This window comes from Bombus affinis, chromosome 14, assembly GCF_024516045.1.
Source record: "Bombus affinis isolate iyBomAffi1 chromosome 14, iyBomAffi1.2, whole genome shotgun sequence".
Classification (NCBI taxonomy): domain Eukaryota; kingdom Metazoa; phylum Arthropoda; class Insecta; order Hymenoptera; family Apidae; genus Bombus; species Bombus affinis.
The window spans coordinates 5967233-5984258 of NC_066357.1; the positions used below are offsets into that span (position 1 = coordinate 5967233).

General features: G+C 37.1%; 1 protein-coding gene and 2 long non-coding RNA genes across 3 annotated transcripts in view; all 3 read left to right on the forward strand.

The window, feature by feature from the left end:
* LOC126923838 (syndecan) overlaps positions 1 to 17026 on the forward strand; it is a 226844-nt gene that overhangs the window by 54964 nt on the left and 154854 nt on the right. The gene's annotated exons all lie outside the window — the stretch shown is intronic.
* The window catches only part of LOC126923864 (uncharacterized), a 124182-nt gene that overhangs the window by 47492 nt on the left and 59664 nt on the right, over positions 1 to 17026 (forward strand). The gene's annotated exons all lie outside the window — the stretch shown is intronic.
* Positions 1293 to 12212, forward strand: LOC126923870 (uncharacterized). The gene is made up of 2 exons (XR_007713338.1): positions 1293 to 7707; positions 7784 to 12212. It is a non-coding gene; the product is annotated as an uncharacterized LOC126923870 (long non-coding RNA).

Here is a 17026-nt window from a genome sequence, read left to right on the forward strand (position 1 = left end):
GCGCTGTTCTATTTTGTCAATGAATAACACTTTGCCAAGCAAAACGTTGTTCCTGGGAAAACTTTAGTTTTGGCATTCTCGTTTATTTTCATTCTGCAATTGTCAGACTTGGACGAAGAAAAAAGAAGAAGAAGGAAAGGAACGAATGATATTCACATTATTCGTAATCTAGCTGAAGCATAAGAGAGGGTTGCTGTCGTAGCCATCGTTATTCTCCGAAAACCTCGAAGACCGACCACAGACCGCAAGAACCTCATCCCGTGGCTACGAGCAGAGCATTAATTAGAATGGCGCGAGACATTCTCGCGAAATATCGTCCAGGTCAATTAAAGATCGTCCCAGGCGGATTCCAGAGGAATTCCTGGCCGGAGGATCGATCGATCGATATATTAAACCCGCTTCGATTCCAACGTCTCGTGGTTCGCCCTCGTTCCTAGCTGGAATTAATGCACTTCTGTATACAGTGTTCTAGATATACATGGTATGGACGTAACTAATGTAACTATACAGGTACACGCATAACACGACTATACTGTACGGCCAAGACTTTCAACCGATGCCTCTCAAGGATCTTTAAAACATGCCATAACTTCGATATTCCATGCTTAGTTACGAATCATGGGATTTAAACACAGCGTGTTGTTACCTGATAAGAACGATCCTTCGCAAATTTTTCGAGTTTCCAGATTATGTGAAATTGGTATTACGGAAATTCACCGACCAATTTGCTATTCTAAGAGGAGGATCTTGGAAGGTATATTGAGTTGAGCGGAGAGTCCGTGCCAAAAACGACATTGGTAGATTTTAATGTTACGAAGGATAATGTTTTACGGTCGTTTTTCAGGACCATGTAAAAAGATAAAATGTAATTTTAAATTAAATTGTAAGTAGGTTTAATTTGGAATTAAAACTGAATCCGAACCTAACCTAAAATTCACATTGAATTTCGTCGTTTTTATCGAGAAATTCGTTTAGTGCACAAGCAAATGCCCCATCATCGATGTTTGAAAAGATAAAATATCATTGTGAAAGGTGTCGCAAACAATTGTAAGTACCTTTAATTGCATATCAAAACTGAAGCTAGACCTAACCTAAAACTTACGTTGAATTTTGCTCTTTTCATTTAGTGTGCAAACAAATGTCACTATCTATGTTTGAAAAGGTAAAATATTCGCAAGAAAAAGTGTTGTAAACAGTTCTAGGTACTTTTAATTTCAAATTTCAATTGAACGTAAACCTAACCTAAAACTCGTGTTCAATTTTGAAATTCATTCTTGAAAAGCTATCGAGTAGTGAGTTTCATTTTTGAAATTTATTCTTTATTTTTCCTTATTCCAATTTATCACTAATAAACATAAAATCAAACTTCTTCTTTAATTTATTTACCGCTTACTTTCTGTCACTTGAAGCGCGTTTATTATAGTTAGCCCTAGGCTATAAATTTAGCTTAATTTGTTTAATAAAAAAATACTTACAATCGATTGCAACATTTCTTAAAGTAACATTTTACCTTTTTCAATAGCCTTTTTCAGTATATCGAAGTTTGGAAAAAAGTCGAATATACCGACGAAATTGCAAAGCCTTATCAGAAAAGTCCTTTTGTATTCGCATAATCGAACGTTCGGTCGAAAGCTGTTCTGACGATCGAAGTTCAAACAAAAGACATATTCGCGTAATCGAACGTTGGGATAAAACCTTTTTCGAAGAATCGAAGTTCGCATAAAAGGTAGGAACGTTTGAATAAAACGTTAAGAACGTTTGAAAAATCCTACCTCTACCGTAATAAACAGAACCAACAAAATCATTTCAAACACGATTCATCCTGCGGAGTATGGCAGCGATATGGCGCGGTCGTGGGTTTCAGTAATATAACGAGAAAGGGCTGCCGGTTATGAATCGACGATTACTTTCCATTCACAAAAGGCCTTCGTTGGCTAACACGGGCGGACGTTGCTCGTTCATTTATCGCGCCACTCATTTAATTACGACGAAACGTTGAACTTGAGCGTAATTAAAGAGCGCTTTTCGACTTCGCCATTCTCAACCAACCCCCCACACAATTCTACCATACTATCGTTCTCCGGATTTTCTCTTTCGTTCGCGGAAAGCCGCCTGGCTTTTCGCCGATGTTTCCTTGCCTTCTCTGGCTAGTCTCGTCCCTCGTTCACCCTCGTTTTTACTTTCGTTCTCCATCGCTTTCCATCCGCGATGTTCAGTTTCGTTATTCCGTTTCTGCTCTTTGTTGAAGAATTCCGCTTTTTTAATACCATCTCTTTCTTCTTCCGTCCTTTTATTCAACTTTGTTTAATCGTTCCTTGTGGTTTTTTTCAGACAATTGCTGCGTTAAATTGTCAGCGTTTTGTCTATGTTGCGTTCTGCCTTGAGAACGACAACGAGCACGCGAATAAACGTGAAGAATGTCGTCGATTTATTCGTAATGTTCACGTAGTTAAGCTGAAAGCTTCTTTGAGAAGAAATTGTACGTAGAAGCGCCGGAATATCATATAATCTTCCCTTAAATTATTACCTATCATCTTCTTTAATTTATTTATTTAGAATCATAATCCAACCCTGAGTTTTATTAACCATCACATTCGCGTACTATTGTCTTTCATAAGTTTGTACGATATTATGTTATACCAACAGGTTGTTGTTCAGTCGTAAACGTGTACGATATTTGTATCGTATTTATGGACACACCTGTACAATTATAACACGTGTCAGTCGCAATGAATGTCGTTATTTTTCTGTTACCAGTGTCCGATCAGTTGGAAAAGTCTTGTGCCTTCTAACGATTGCAAGAACTGTTTTATTTCTTCCTTTTTATTTATCATCGTCTTGGGGTTGCTTGGAAACCTGAGCTGTTGTCTTTTCGTTTCGAATATTTGTATGTCACGTACTATTGTAATTTGTGAAAGGTGATAACGAAAATACAAATAGAAGAAACCTTATCATTATGATGTAAAAGTCTATTTTTCAATACACATTCCACGTTCGCCTTGGCAGGGTTAATCGCTAACTTGTAGCTTCCTCTTTATTCGTTTAGTGTGACAAGTTTTGATCGTAAACTTTGGGATTGAAGTTGTTTCCTTATTCTGTTTCTGTTCGTCGTAGAACAATTTCGCCCTTTTAATAGCATTTCCCAGTTGTTTTATTTGTTTTGTTCTTTAAATCGCTCTTCTTCGTTTTTGGAGTTAATTGCTAGCTTGTAAAATTTTCCTCTATTTTCTCAGTGCGGTAAGATTTGGCCCCAAACTTTGAGATCGGATTTGTTATTCTGCTTTTGCTCTTTGTCGAAAAATTCTCTGTATTTTTAATACCGTCACTTCCGTCCTCGGTTCTTTTATCTTGTTTGTTAAATTGTCGTTCGTGACTTTTCCACAGAATTCCTGTGTTAATTATCTTTTTTCTTCTTCTACATTTATTTGCTGAGGCGAGTATCGATTGGCAACTTTGAAATTAGAGTTGTTCGGTTATCCTGTTTTTGTTCCCCGTTTGAGAAATCTCCGCTTTTCAACGCTATCACTTTCTTCTTTTTTTCACAGTTTTTTTTTTCACTTTTGAAATGGTTTTTTTCAGAGAACTCTTGTGTTAATTGCTTTTTAAAATTTTCCAATTGTCTAGTCTAGCGAGCTTTCGTTCAAAACTCTGTGGTTAGGGTTCTTTCGTATCCTGTTACTTGTTACTGGTTTTTCCGATTGGATTTTTAGGTGTTTCATTTCAGTTAAAAATCCGATCCCTTGATACTTCTCACTGTTGTTAAAAAAATCTTTCATTTTCTTCCAATCATCCCCTTTAATTTCCCATTCGCTCAGTGCACTTGCTCGTTTCCTGATCTTCACATATCATTCAATTTCTATAAACCTTTTTCTACTTCTCCATTTCTTACTTCTTTCTTTCTCTCTCTTTTTTTTTTACTAAATTTTCCTCCCTCTTTTCATCCAGTTGTTCATCGTTGTGCTTCGATTCGAAATTTCTCGATACTTTCGTCACTCCGTTACTTTATCAACTGTTTATTCTCATTTCGTTGTCCCCGTACATTCGTTTTATCTCGTTTACCAATTTTCTTCTTTTCATCTTCCAGCATACTGTCCGCCATTTTCCGATCATTTCTCTCAATATTTTCACCTTTACTGTCACATATGTGACATCGTTCCGTCCCCATTTTATTTCTCCTTTTCTTTCCTTCCCCGTTTTTTTCTTTTTCTTTTTTTTTTGCAAATGCCTCCCCTCCACCTTTCTGTGTTATCGTATATACGTCTCTCCTTCTCTATTTCCCATCGTCCGTCCCATTTCTGCGTGAAATATATAACGTACCTTCGCAGTCGAACTTCTCCTCGAGCCAACGCCGGAATAATCTCGATGCAAATTCACGACCGGGCACACCCTCGTCTGAATCTCATCTCCGTGAATCCGATCCGTGAAGGGAGCTGAGAAGTCGAAAGTCAAACGACGATGTCAGGCTTCGTGCGCTTCTCTGTTGTTCCATTCGAAAACCTGTATTACCCTCTCCAAATCTTCCTTTAATTCTAACGTTCGCAGATTTCCATTCTAATTACGTTATCAGAATGTTGTAGTCGTCGAACGGAGAATCAAGCAAATTTTATTGCTTTGCTTTATTGAAAATTATTCTTTACTCGTCAGAGTTGCAAATATATTTCTCCAATACAGGAATATATACATATAGAAATTATATAAAGAAAAATATATAAATCTGTCTAATCAAAAAACGCAAAAAGGCAAGCGAAATATCTTATTAAGAAATATCGAAGTATTTGTATTTTCTCCACGAGGTTAAACAGCTTCCATGCGAAATGTTTTTCTCGCGTTTCTGACACTTACGGAAATAATCGCGTGTAGCCGTTTCAAACGGACATGCCGTACGCAGATATTTTGCAAATACGAAATCGGCATTCGTTCGTCGATTTATTATTCTTCAACTTCGATAGAAAAAATGCGAGTATAAAACGGAGGAAACTCGCAACGCGAGAAACATTCCGCGAGGCCGTTTTACGGCGGATTATTTCCGTCGAGGAAAACATCCTAGCAAAAATGATTTTTTTTTTCGTGGGGAAAAGCGTGATGCTCGCCGGCTGGCGGGACGATACGACGATACGCGAAAACGCGCTTAAAAACACCGGCTTAAACCAGCCGGATGTTTATCCGCCGCGGAATATTTCGATGAAACGCTCTTTTATTCGAATATCTGGCTGGTTACCGGGTTTGTTACGGATTTAAATTCCAACATCGTCGAATGGAAGGCCGCGTTGCGAATCGGCCTTTCGGCTGGAAAATCGTCGTTCGTTTTTCCCTCGCGTTGATTGCTTTCCTTCCTTCCTTCTCCTCCTGTATGTTTTATTGCACTTTTTAATTCGATCAATAGAGGGGGCGAAAAAAGGAAGAATCAATAGAGAGGATATAGTTTATTTAAAAACAAAATTCCATCGATCTCGAGATTCTTTCATCGCTTCGAGTCAAGTTGTAGGGTTTTTGGTTTTATTGGCTTGGCAACTAAGTGATCGCGGATTTTGTCAATACCATTTAATGACAAAATCCGCAGTTACTTAGTTGCCGACCCAATAGCTCGTGGAAATCTATTTTCAAGTTGGCAGATCGTTTCGTTTCGTTTTATCGCGTTTAGAAATATTCGTGAAACTTGCCCATGAGATTGGACGCTCGATCGCGAGATCCTCGAATTTTTACATCTCGATCTAATTATCGTCTTAACGAGCGAAGATCGTTGCTATACGTAGTGTTCTAGGGACTGAAAATTTTGAATTCTAGAATCGATTGCTCCTATTAATCAAGGACAATGAAGCTTTATAAATACATGTATGAACGCGTAGCTTATAACTCATCATAAAGCGCATTGAAGCACGTGGAGATTGCTTTGATGGAATACATGACGTTTCGTAGAAACCACGCGCCATTAAATTCATGACTGTGATTACGAATATGGAATAACGAAACTGTAATAATTAATCGTTGCGAAATTGCATTGAATCATATTGATATTGCTTCGACGAGATATATGTACAATTTTATAGAAACAATATTCGGGAAAAGATTTTCAATTGAAGCATTCTGTGTATCCTAACCTATAACGTAATGTAACAGCGCTTGGAATGATCCATCGAAGACTAAATTATCACGATCGTTCTCATTTTTCGATATAATGCAACGTCGGAAATTAATCTGCCGCGTAGAAAAAGAAACTGCGAAACTTACTTTCACGAAATGGTAAACAATTAACGAGAACAATTCCGATAAGAGACGGAGTCGCGTAATCGTTACGAAATAGAGGTTAACGTGCAATTAAGTCGATGATTCGAGTGATCGATGAACGTTAATTGGGCCGCAATTGGAGGTTCTATTGAGCGGATCGACGATACGTCTTATCTGGATATTATTATTTTCGCAATGTCGTTCGTTATATTTAGACGTCGCATATCGATTTGTGGCCTGGCGGCGCTAGTGTCGCGTGATTAATTCCCCGACGATAAGTAAGTAAATAAGCCGGTAGCGAGAAGGGCAAGGAATGAAAATTACGCGTGTCATATGTTAATTATTATTATTGTATGATAATCGTAAGATTAACGCTACGGCATTCCAGTTCACTTGTTCGGGTCGCGTGTGGATCGAAACTCGATGATTGAAAATGCAAGAGCCGCGAATACGTACGTCATCTAATCGTCGAGCGTAATTGAAAATTCACGATTATAAGATCGCCTTGCTCGATTAAAGAGCGAACAAGAAATTTTGCTTATTCTTATTTAACGTTATCTATGTTAGCAACGGCTAGTAGAATTTACGTAGCACGAGCTTCTCTAACCTAGACTATCGATCGCTTATCGTTAATTATAGCGGTTTAAGCTCTATCATTGCATCAGGAATAGATACGTCGTAAGCAAAGTAAAATTTGAAGGTTATGTCGACGAGGTTGGTATTTAGGTTAGAATTCTCTGTTGGAAATCGTGAATCTTGGAAATTGATAGTTATTCATTTGTAATATTATTATTATTATATTGTTTGTTGTAATGTTGTTTTAATAAATAAATGTATTTTTCCTCTTTCAAGTTTTTAAATGTTTGTTATATATCCATTGCGTGTTACGTATTACGTATTAATATATTTAGAATTAAAAAGTTCCACGTTACGTTGATTCAATATGACATGTTATCACAGTTTTATTAGCAGTACTATTCGTTCTTTCCAAATTTTTTACCCCTTGACTCTAGTAAAAATTCTTTCATGAGAGGATGCATAATTCATCGAGTCCAAGAAGAAAGGTAACTGAAAATTTCGTAAGAAAGACCTGTCCAATAGAGACTTACTATTTAGTATATATATATATATATAGAATACATATTTATGAATTCTGAGAAGCATTCTTCGCGAAACAACATTAACCAGTTCACAGAAAAGTCACAAAAGACCCTCAGATCAGCAAATCGCCAATTTCAAGGAAATGAGAAGTAACTGAAAATTCCGTAAGAAGGATCTGTTTAATGGAAACCTACTACACGCGTACTCTAGAAAAAGCGTTCTTTGCGAAAACAACATCGACCAGTCCACGGGAAAATCAGAAGAAAAATCCGAAGATCGATCGATCGCGTAGATCATCACCGAGCCGAAAGAGAAGAATAGGATGGCCAACTTTGCCACTCGAAGAGAAACGATGGCTGGCTAACAAGCAATAAAATAGTAGTAAGAGAAATAATTACGGTGGAACAAACGAAGATATAAAATATTCTGGATGAGTTATCGTCGGCATAAATTTCAGGAGCGCGCGTGACACGTTATAGCGCGATGCGACGCATAAACGCGCGCACACCGAGGCGGAAATGGCGCATTGTGCGGTATCCCTATGGCGGGATATCTGCGATTCTGGGTTGGAAGGCATTCGACGCCACGTATGCAGGTGATTGCGTTCGCCAGTGCAATGCGACTCGAACCAGGATCCAGGCATTTCGATATTAGAATAGCAATGAGTTAATAAAGGCGGGTTGACGGTGGTGTTGGCGCGACAAGATTGGAAATTGCGCTCACCGTTCCGATTTTTATTCCTAAAATATTGTAATTTAAGCCCATAATTTGCACGAATATACGTAAATAGGTATTCTTTATTGTGCTAGAGTTTATCATCATAATTTGTCAATTATATGCTGTATATATATCGCTGACTGGATTACGCTCCTCTCTTTTATCTTACTTTTCTTCGTTTTCTAGCCTTGAAGGCTGCTTAGCTTAATTTTATGCAGTTGATTAAGTTTATTTTTATCTTTACGCTGAATCTTACAACCAATTAAACAAATTTATTCGCAAAACGCTCGTTGCTTCAACTTACTTCTTGCATTTATTAAAAACATGATAACCCGTTTCTATTGACCTTTATAATCTCGGGTTAGGTTAGATTTGCAGCTATTTGATATTACGCATACGTGCACTTAAGCAAAAGCCTGTTCGGTGTATAGTTCTGTGTCTCTGGATTCCTTTCATTCGTTTCTACACAATGCTCTTATCTTCATTGTCTCTCGCGTGTAGTAAAATAGTCTTCAGTTTGTACCGCCAGTATCTGTTACACCTCTTCCCATTCCTCTTCCCTTCGAACGCGCTGTTTAACCGGAAACCATTTTCTCAATTCTTATTTAATCTCTATCCTAATTTTTATTGCACGTTGAATGCCACAAATTCCTAGGGGTTTTTTAATCCTATTATTAATTCTAATTTTACGCTGGAGTCCATTTTAGCTATTTTCTTCTTAATTCGTATTATCGTCGAATGTCATAAGTTGGGAGGATTTTTAATAATCCTATTATTAAACCTAATTTAGCCTAGAATCCTTCAGAATGTTCTAACCATTTTCTTCTAATTTCTATTCGCGTTAAACGAATTGGTAGAATTTTTATAATTTTCACGTTTAATTTTTGCAAGCTTTAACCTCAGCTAGTTTTATTAATTGATCTAATTTCATTCATACCATTGAGAGTATTATAAGATACAAGATAAAATATCCTGAAATTTAGTAATCTGACACAAATTACTACAGTCGTCTGTAATCCAACGATGCTTTTTCTAATCTTGTTTCGATATCAGAATTTAACTGTTACTTCTTAGACACGTACAGCTCATTTTGAACAAAAATAAATGACTTCACGCATCAACATACTTGTCACAAGATTAAGCGTTTATACTTATTACGAAAGTACGCTTACTGGCAATCTTGATAATAGAAGCTTAGCATTAACGTGTTCACGTAAACAAGATTCCATTGCACGCAGAAATGTCTGCAACTGAGAAACAATCTCAAATAGGAAAACAGGTTTCCAGCAGGTCTTCCCTCGTTGCTTTAGTCGGTCCCTCGCCCATCGCTAAAACAGATGCCACATATTGTGGAACATCCTGTACACGATCCATCGCAGAAGTAACCGAAATGCTTGAAAATAACAAAACACGGGCACTTTATCGAAAGAAACGTGACATTTTATTCGAAGTAAATTCCTGCCACGGCGATACAACGATTTTCACGAGCAACCGATGCGTCAACCTCGATGATCGCGTGTTTTTCCGTGGAATTCCTTGGAGGATGCTCGCCACAGACTTCCGCGTGTCTCGACTGCTGTCATAACATCTCCCCTTCGTTGTTATTTTAAGCCGCGGAGACAAAAAAAGGTAATCGCACGGTTCTAAATTTGGCGAGTAGAGCGGCTGGTGCAACATCCTAACCAATTCGTCTTCGAGAGAAGCTGCTACGGACACCGTACGATGCATCACCATACGAAAGAAGCGGATCCTTTTCGACGCTCTAACGATCTCTACTCCGATGTTAATCGTTTCGTGTTATTTGACTTCGAGTGATTGAACCACCGTGAAAAGTTCCACGATAACGCGATAACGAACGGTGTTTTTACTTTTACGCTGCACACCATCTCCTATCGATGTCGCTACTGGATTTTTCCTAGTCTTAAGAAGCCCGGTTATTTTCGCGACAGACCGTGTTATATTGCTTGGGAAGAAAATAGGTCGAACGTGAGCGCGTCCCGTAAAGGCAGCCACTCTCCAGGTCAGTAATAATTCGGGACGTACGTGCGCTCGCGTGACCCAGTCTGCACACGATGCATTTTTCCCAGCGACTTCCGGCCAGCCTCCACCCCCGGCAGTCAGCCAAGCTAACCGTCGCGATGCTTAGCAGAATTTACCGGGCCCTGCCCGGGAATTATCTCGTGTGAGGGGACAGTTTCCAACAGTTTGCTGCGTTGCAAACCAAGCTTCATACGTGTAATATATAGATATACATACATGTTCCTGCACATTGAGCTTGCCTTTGACGAATTTCATATTTTGTTGCAATTTTGTTCATTCAATTAGTTTAGTTCGCAGAAATTGAAACACGTTTTCGCAACATTTATTTCTTACACCTGTTGGCATCAACAGTCGTATATATTTGCTTTATACCGTGTTATCTTTATAAGTGTTTCATAATGTACGTGTCGTAATATACATGTGCATGCCATACATTCGTAGTATATATCGCTTTGTTTGTTTCGTTTCACTTCATTTTATTTACCTACGTATTCCATTAGTCTATATTAGCGTGAAGGGCTCGAGGAGGCGAGAGGATGGAAAGGAAACTTGGTTGATCCACGTCGAGCTTCCCTTTCACGAGTTTCATATTTGTTGCGATTTTGTTGGTTCAATTAGTTGGCAGAAATTTAGACACGTTTCGGTGACGGTGATTTATTTGTTACAGTTCGGAGTTAACGCTAGGAACCATACACATGTTCGTTTTATAATGCTTTATTTATTCCATTTTACTTACATACACTGCACCTGCCTACGTTACGAATGGACGAGCCTGAGCGCAAGGGGATGGAAAGGAAGCTTCGTTGGTACACGTCCAGCTTCCCTTTCGCCAATTTCATATTTATCGCAATTTTGTTCGTCCAGTTAGTTTGCGGAAATTTAGACACGTTTTGGGGACATTTATTTGTTGCAGCTCTGGGGTAGCGTTACGAACAATATATTTATTTTATATCGTCTTATTCTATGAATTTTATAATGTATATTATAATATGCATATATTATACGTTCATAGCATATACATTTATTTATTCTTTTTTATTTATATTCCCAATATTATGAAGGGGTGGAAAGATAGCCTCGTTAGTACACGTCCAGCTTCCCTTTCGCCAATTTCATATTTATCGCAATTTTGTTCGTCCAGTTAGTTTGGAGAAATTTAGACACGTTTTGGGGACATTTATTTGTTGCAGTTCTGGGGTAGCGTTATGAACAATATATTTATTTTATATCGTCTTATTCTATGGATTTTATAATGTATATTATAATATGCATATATTATACGTTCATAGTATATACATTTATTTATTCTTTTTTATTTATATTCCCAATATTACGAAGGGGTGGAAAGAAAGCTTCGTTGCTCGACGCCGAATTTCCCTTTGATAAGTTTCATATTTATTGCAGTTTTGTTCGTTCAGTTAATTTATGCAAATTTAGACACATTTTGGAGACATTGATTTATTTCGTTTCTTTTGCAATTCTAAGTTGACATCAAGAGCAACATATTTATTTCATGCTCTATTGTTCTACAGATTTTGAGTAATATATGCGTATTATAATATGTAGATATTATACATTCATAGTGTATATTGCTTTATTTATTCTGTTTTATTCTATTTTATTTATATACATGTTCCGCTTCTGTATAAAGGGGCGCGCTTGAACGCGACGGGGTGGGAAGAAAGCTTGGTTGCTCGACACCGAGCTTCCCTTTCACGAATTCCATATTTATTGCAATATTTTTCTCACTATATTTTGTCAATTCATGGCGAACGTTACGTGGCAAAATATTTAACAGAAATATTTTTACTCTGAGAAATATTCAATCACTAAATACTTCAACTAAATTCGTGATCAATTTCACCAACGATAACGAAGACGATTTAATAATTAATTAGAAAAATTGACAAATTCTCTTTCGTTGTAAATGGAATAAAAAAGTCAATAACATTGCGATGTAGATCGATAATATTGTTCCGTATTCGTCGTAACATCTTCATTCTGATATTATTCGTAAAAAGTGTTCGTTATGACGTAATACTTGTAAAAAAAAAAAAAAAAAAAAGAAAGAGGAACATTCGTTACAACACTCGTTCATTTCAAAACCTTCTTCCAGTAGAAGCATACTGCAGTAGAATTGTGCAAAAATCTTTGTAGAACAAACTTGGTCACAGTAAGGTTGAAGGATTATTAATTCCGCTTCCGTGTTCCCTATCCTTCAACTTATTTCAACTTGTTTCCATTCGTCCGTCGAACGAGACTCTTTGCTTTCCTTAAAAACCGATAAACGTGTTTGCTTGGTAGGTACGGGGCCGCTGATCGCGGATACGTCGATTTATTGGATTATCGTTGCAGTTGGCTCCGGAAGTGGTTAAGTGCTACGACGATATTCTTTTTTCTTCTTCCTTCTTCTTCTTCGTCGATTCTTTTTTCTCTTTTCTTCGGACGTGTATGTGGAAGCGAGTGTAGAGGAAAATCGTTTCCCTCGTTACATCGAGAGGACAAAAAAAAAAAAAAGAGAGAGAGAGAAATTTGCGGACCGGATGACGCGGAAGTTGCAAAGTCTTTGTTTCGGTATCCGTCGTTGAACCCGTTGTTTGTCTTTGATCGCTGTTTTGTTCTCTTATGGTCGATGCCTTTGCGCACACAAAATAGGTGTCCTTCGATTTCCTCTCTTTGTTGTAGTTTCTTTGTCGTATTTTATATTTACGCGCGGAATTTATTTTATAATCAGACCGCATGGTATTCATGCGTAATTATATTTTGTAAACGCGTTAAAAGAAGCGACAGCTAAACGAAGATGCATTTCAACTAGCAAATATTACAATAAATGTTCTATCTCGCACTTTTAAATTTCTTGCACATGACTATTGTTTAAACGTTCCCGTAAATAAAACGTAAACGACAAAACATGAAAATCTGCTGTCTACTTATAATATATTTGATTCGTTTATTTTACATCCTTTAGCATTTTTTCATTTTATATTTTATATTTACCGATTTATTATTTTAGACAACTTTTATCCTGCTGGATGGGAAGTTGGTCTATATGCAAGCGTATTAATGCACGAAGCTACTGGTATTTTAACCGAACACTGGGTGTAATCCACGTGGATCACTTTTTGTTTACATTACGTTGCAAAATCTGGACACTTCTCGTGCACGCAACGCGGCAAATTACACGCAACAGGAAGTAAGAAAGATTTCCATAGACACAAATCCTGGACGCTTCGCTTATCGATAAAATGGTAAACGAACCTTCGAAATATCCAACGAAGTAAAGTGAAATTCACAAAGTGTGTTAGCTGGAGAATGACAGATAAAAGAGCAAAGAAGTAATTCCCTTAACTTAATAACCGGGAACAATGCACAGGAGTTACACGAGCGACAGTTGACGTGCACATTCTGTAGCTTTTAACTGCGTGTACCACTTTTACCTGAGCCGTAAAAGCTGGCCATTAAACTAAGAACCGTGAAAATAATTTTACCTTAATTGACACACGCTCTTGGATCGCTTGAATTCGCGCCACTACGATGACTTGCCGCGGTTCGTTAACTATGCTGCTGGCTTTTCGTAATTTTATCGGTATAACGACGATGGCAGCAGGGTTGCAACGGCGGAATGGAGGTCGAAGGAAAAAGGGAAGAAAGGACACGTCACCCTTGAGCGACTGGCTGGAGCCAGTGAAAAAGAGCCGATATAAAAAGGTCCATTAGTAATATCTGCGTCTGAAGGGTTGTCTCGGTATTTATACTGTTCTTTCCACGTTTCTTTAAACCACTGCTCACTTCCGGTTCTCCATGCCTTTTGCTCGGATCAAACTTTGAACCATATTTCTTTCGGACGAAACGGACGACGAAAAATTTGTTACGAGCCGTTCCAGCTTTGGGAATTTTCACTCGCGTTTGGAACTTCAGAAGTTTCGAACAAATGCTGTGAAATATGTAAAACCACGCTACGAGAGGAATGGGATGAACGTAATAAAGGAAGGTCGGGGCAACGTGTGCAGGAGTCCTGCACTTCGCTCTTAGAACAAATTGGCAGGGCAGATAAGCGACAGTCGCAATGTGAAGAAATAGCAACAGAAAGGTGTAACGAGGAATACAGGGGATTAAGGGAGGAATGGAGAGCACAGGGTGTTTGAAGAAGACCCGATGTAGTTGAGTAGAAGATGATGAAGAAACCAAATATTATTTCTTTGCCCATGATATGTCCACCTTTGTCCAACCGAAATGTCCTACCAAACGAAGATTGTCAGTTACTTGAAATTTTTCATGTGGTGATAACTTCTTTTTTCGAGGATGAGAGAATTTTTCCCGAGAATTTTTCCGAGGGAATACGAAACGAAATTTAGCTGCTTGAAACATTCAGTTGGATCAGTCGATGATGATAACGAGATTCAGATGCGCTAACGAGGAGAGAGTTAATAGGTTCGTGTTAAAAGCAAAGACAAACTGTAAATTGCGTGGATAAGCCGAAGAAAGGATGTTACGTTTCATAGGAGAATGCAGAGAAGTTGAAAGAGAAGAGGAATTATCCAGAAGGGTAGAGAGTAGCGGATGGATGAGGAAAATAGCAGAAAGTCGAAAGGAGCTAGCTAAATGAAATTCAACAATTCTTTCAGGTGTTGCGATCGTCTTCAAAGCATCGTATTAATGTGGTCTGTAGACACAGTCACCGCATTTTCAAGGCCGAAAAGCAAGAGAATAAAGTCAATCCCATCAATGTGTTGTCGATCTATTTGATAGGTATGAAAGTTCAAAATTTTGTAATAACAAATGGTACGACAGTTAAAAATTTTGGCGTCAGTCATTTAAGGGTTGGAAAATTTTCGATGGATCGTTGGACGTTTGAAAAATTCACTGTAAATCGTTCGAACATTGAAAAATTCACTGCAAGTCGTTTGAACATTGAAAAATTCACTGCAAGTCGTTTGAACATTGAAAAATCCGCAACGAATCGTTTGAAGGGTAGAAATATCTGCAACGAGTCGTACGAGGATTGAAAAATTTGCAACGGTCCGTAGTGGGCTGAGAAATTTCTCGTAAATCGTTCAAAGTTATGAATCATACGAGGGTTGAGAAATCTGCAATGATTGGTAGATGGGGTGGAAATTTTATTATAAATAGTTGGCTTAGTTCGACAGACTCGAACCGTTCGAGGGTCGCGATGAATGGAAATTGCTTAATCCTTGCGTAGACAGAATAAAAAATTTCAATGAAATCAGCGATGACACGGAGGGATGGCAAGCTTTTAAAAATTTGTAGAATAAAAATATTCGCAAGGGATTATGGAAGAATGGAAAAATGTATAATAAATCGTAAAGTGATTAAAAATTTGTAACACGCGATAGAGCGGATATGCAACATTCGTAACAAATCGTTGGAATAATAAATGTATAATAAATTTATAGGGTGAATAAACAATTTATAATAAATCGTAAATATAATGAATTGCGTGGTGGGATGGAAAAGTTATAACGAATCGTAGAATTTTGACAAATTTGTAATGAATCATGGAGGGATTAAAAACTTGCATCGAATCGTATGGAAGATGAATTATTTATCATATAAATCAAATCACAGAACTCAGAAAATCTAGTAAAAAGATTCATCTCTTTATTTACAATTTTTCTTCCATACTATGATCAAAGAATTATACGGATATTAAATTCTTACAATAAAATAAAATTATACAAATAGTACATAACCAAAGAAATGTTGTTGCTAATGGTTAACTATGTATCGAGTTATACATACAAACTGAGAATTCGTGTATATACAGGGTGTTTCGTTTAACTGGAAACCATAGAGTATCTTAGGAGAAATTGAACTTGTGACAAAAATGTTTTAACGAAAGTTCTTTGATTCGAAGAGGGGCATCATACGATGCAAATTATCTGTTTGCAGTAATACGAGAGATTTTATGATCAACTTCATTTTTTTTTTATGGAACCATATGTTTATTAATACATAAAAAGATATTAATCTATTTATATAGGAAAACTTAGTTTAGCAGACATTTTAACTTTAACTTGTCGTATGAAAGACAAGCAAAGAGGAATTCTTGTGTTCATGTTTGTCTTTGTCTTTCATAAAGGCGATAGGTTTCACGTTTATGACGTAAAGCTAACTTGGCTTCAAGACAATTAATTGTATGCGAAAACTATGGATGCAAAATATTAGTTTGTCCGCAGAAGTTTCAAAGTTTCAAAAGTTCCAATATAACAAAATACATCATACGTAATTCGATAAAATAATATAAAACAAAGAATGTTGTGCATCTATATATCATTTCCTTATAAAGCGAGAAAAACTTTTTGGACAACCTAATATATTGATGAAAAAATGTACATAAATAATAACATAAATACATATATAATATATATATATAATAACATAATAATAACATAAATTATACATATATAATAACATATACATATATATATGTTACATATATGGTACATATATATGGTACATGTATATATATATGGTACATATATATATGGTACATATATATATGGTACATATATATATGGTACATATATATGGTACATATATAATAACATAAATTATATAAACTGCATAATTGAAATAGATACTGAGTTCGTTTAGCTTGTCAATGAGAAAATAATAAAATAACGAGTTTCGTTGTTCTTGTAGCCTGAAAGGGGGCATTTAAAGAGAAGATCGAGCCACGTTTCCAACTGTTAGAAGGAAACTGTGTCTCATTTCCGTGGTGGAGGTCGGACCGTGAGACGTGACCGAGAACTTTCGTTATAGTTAAACAACCGCGTCCGATTAATCATTTTCCGCCATTGCTCCCCTTGAATCGTGTCCATTACGATAAACAGCCACGTGAATGCAGTCACGTAACGAGAAACGCGTGCCTCGTCATCCTACTTGGAAATTACTGAATTTCGCTTGAAAATTATGATACCAC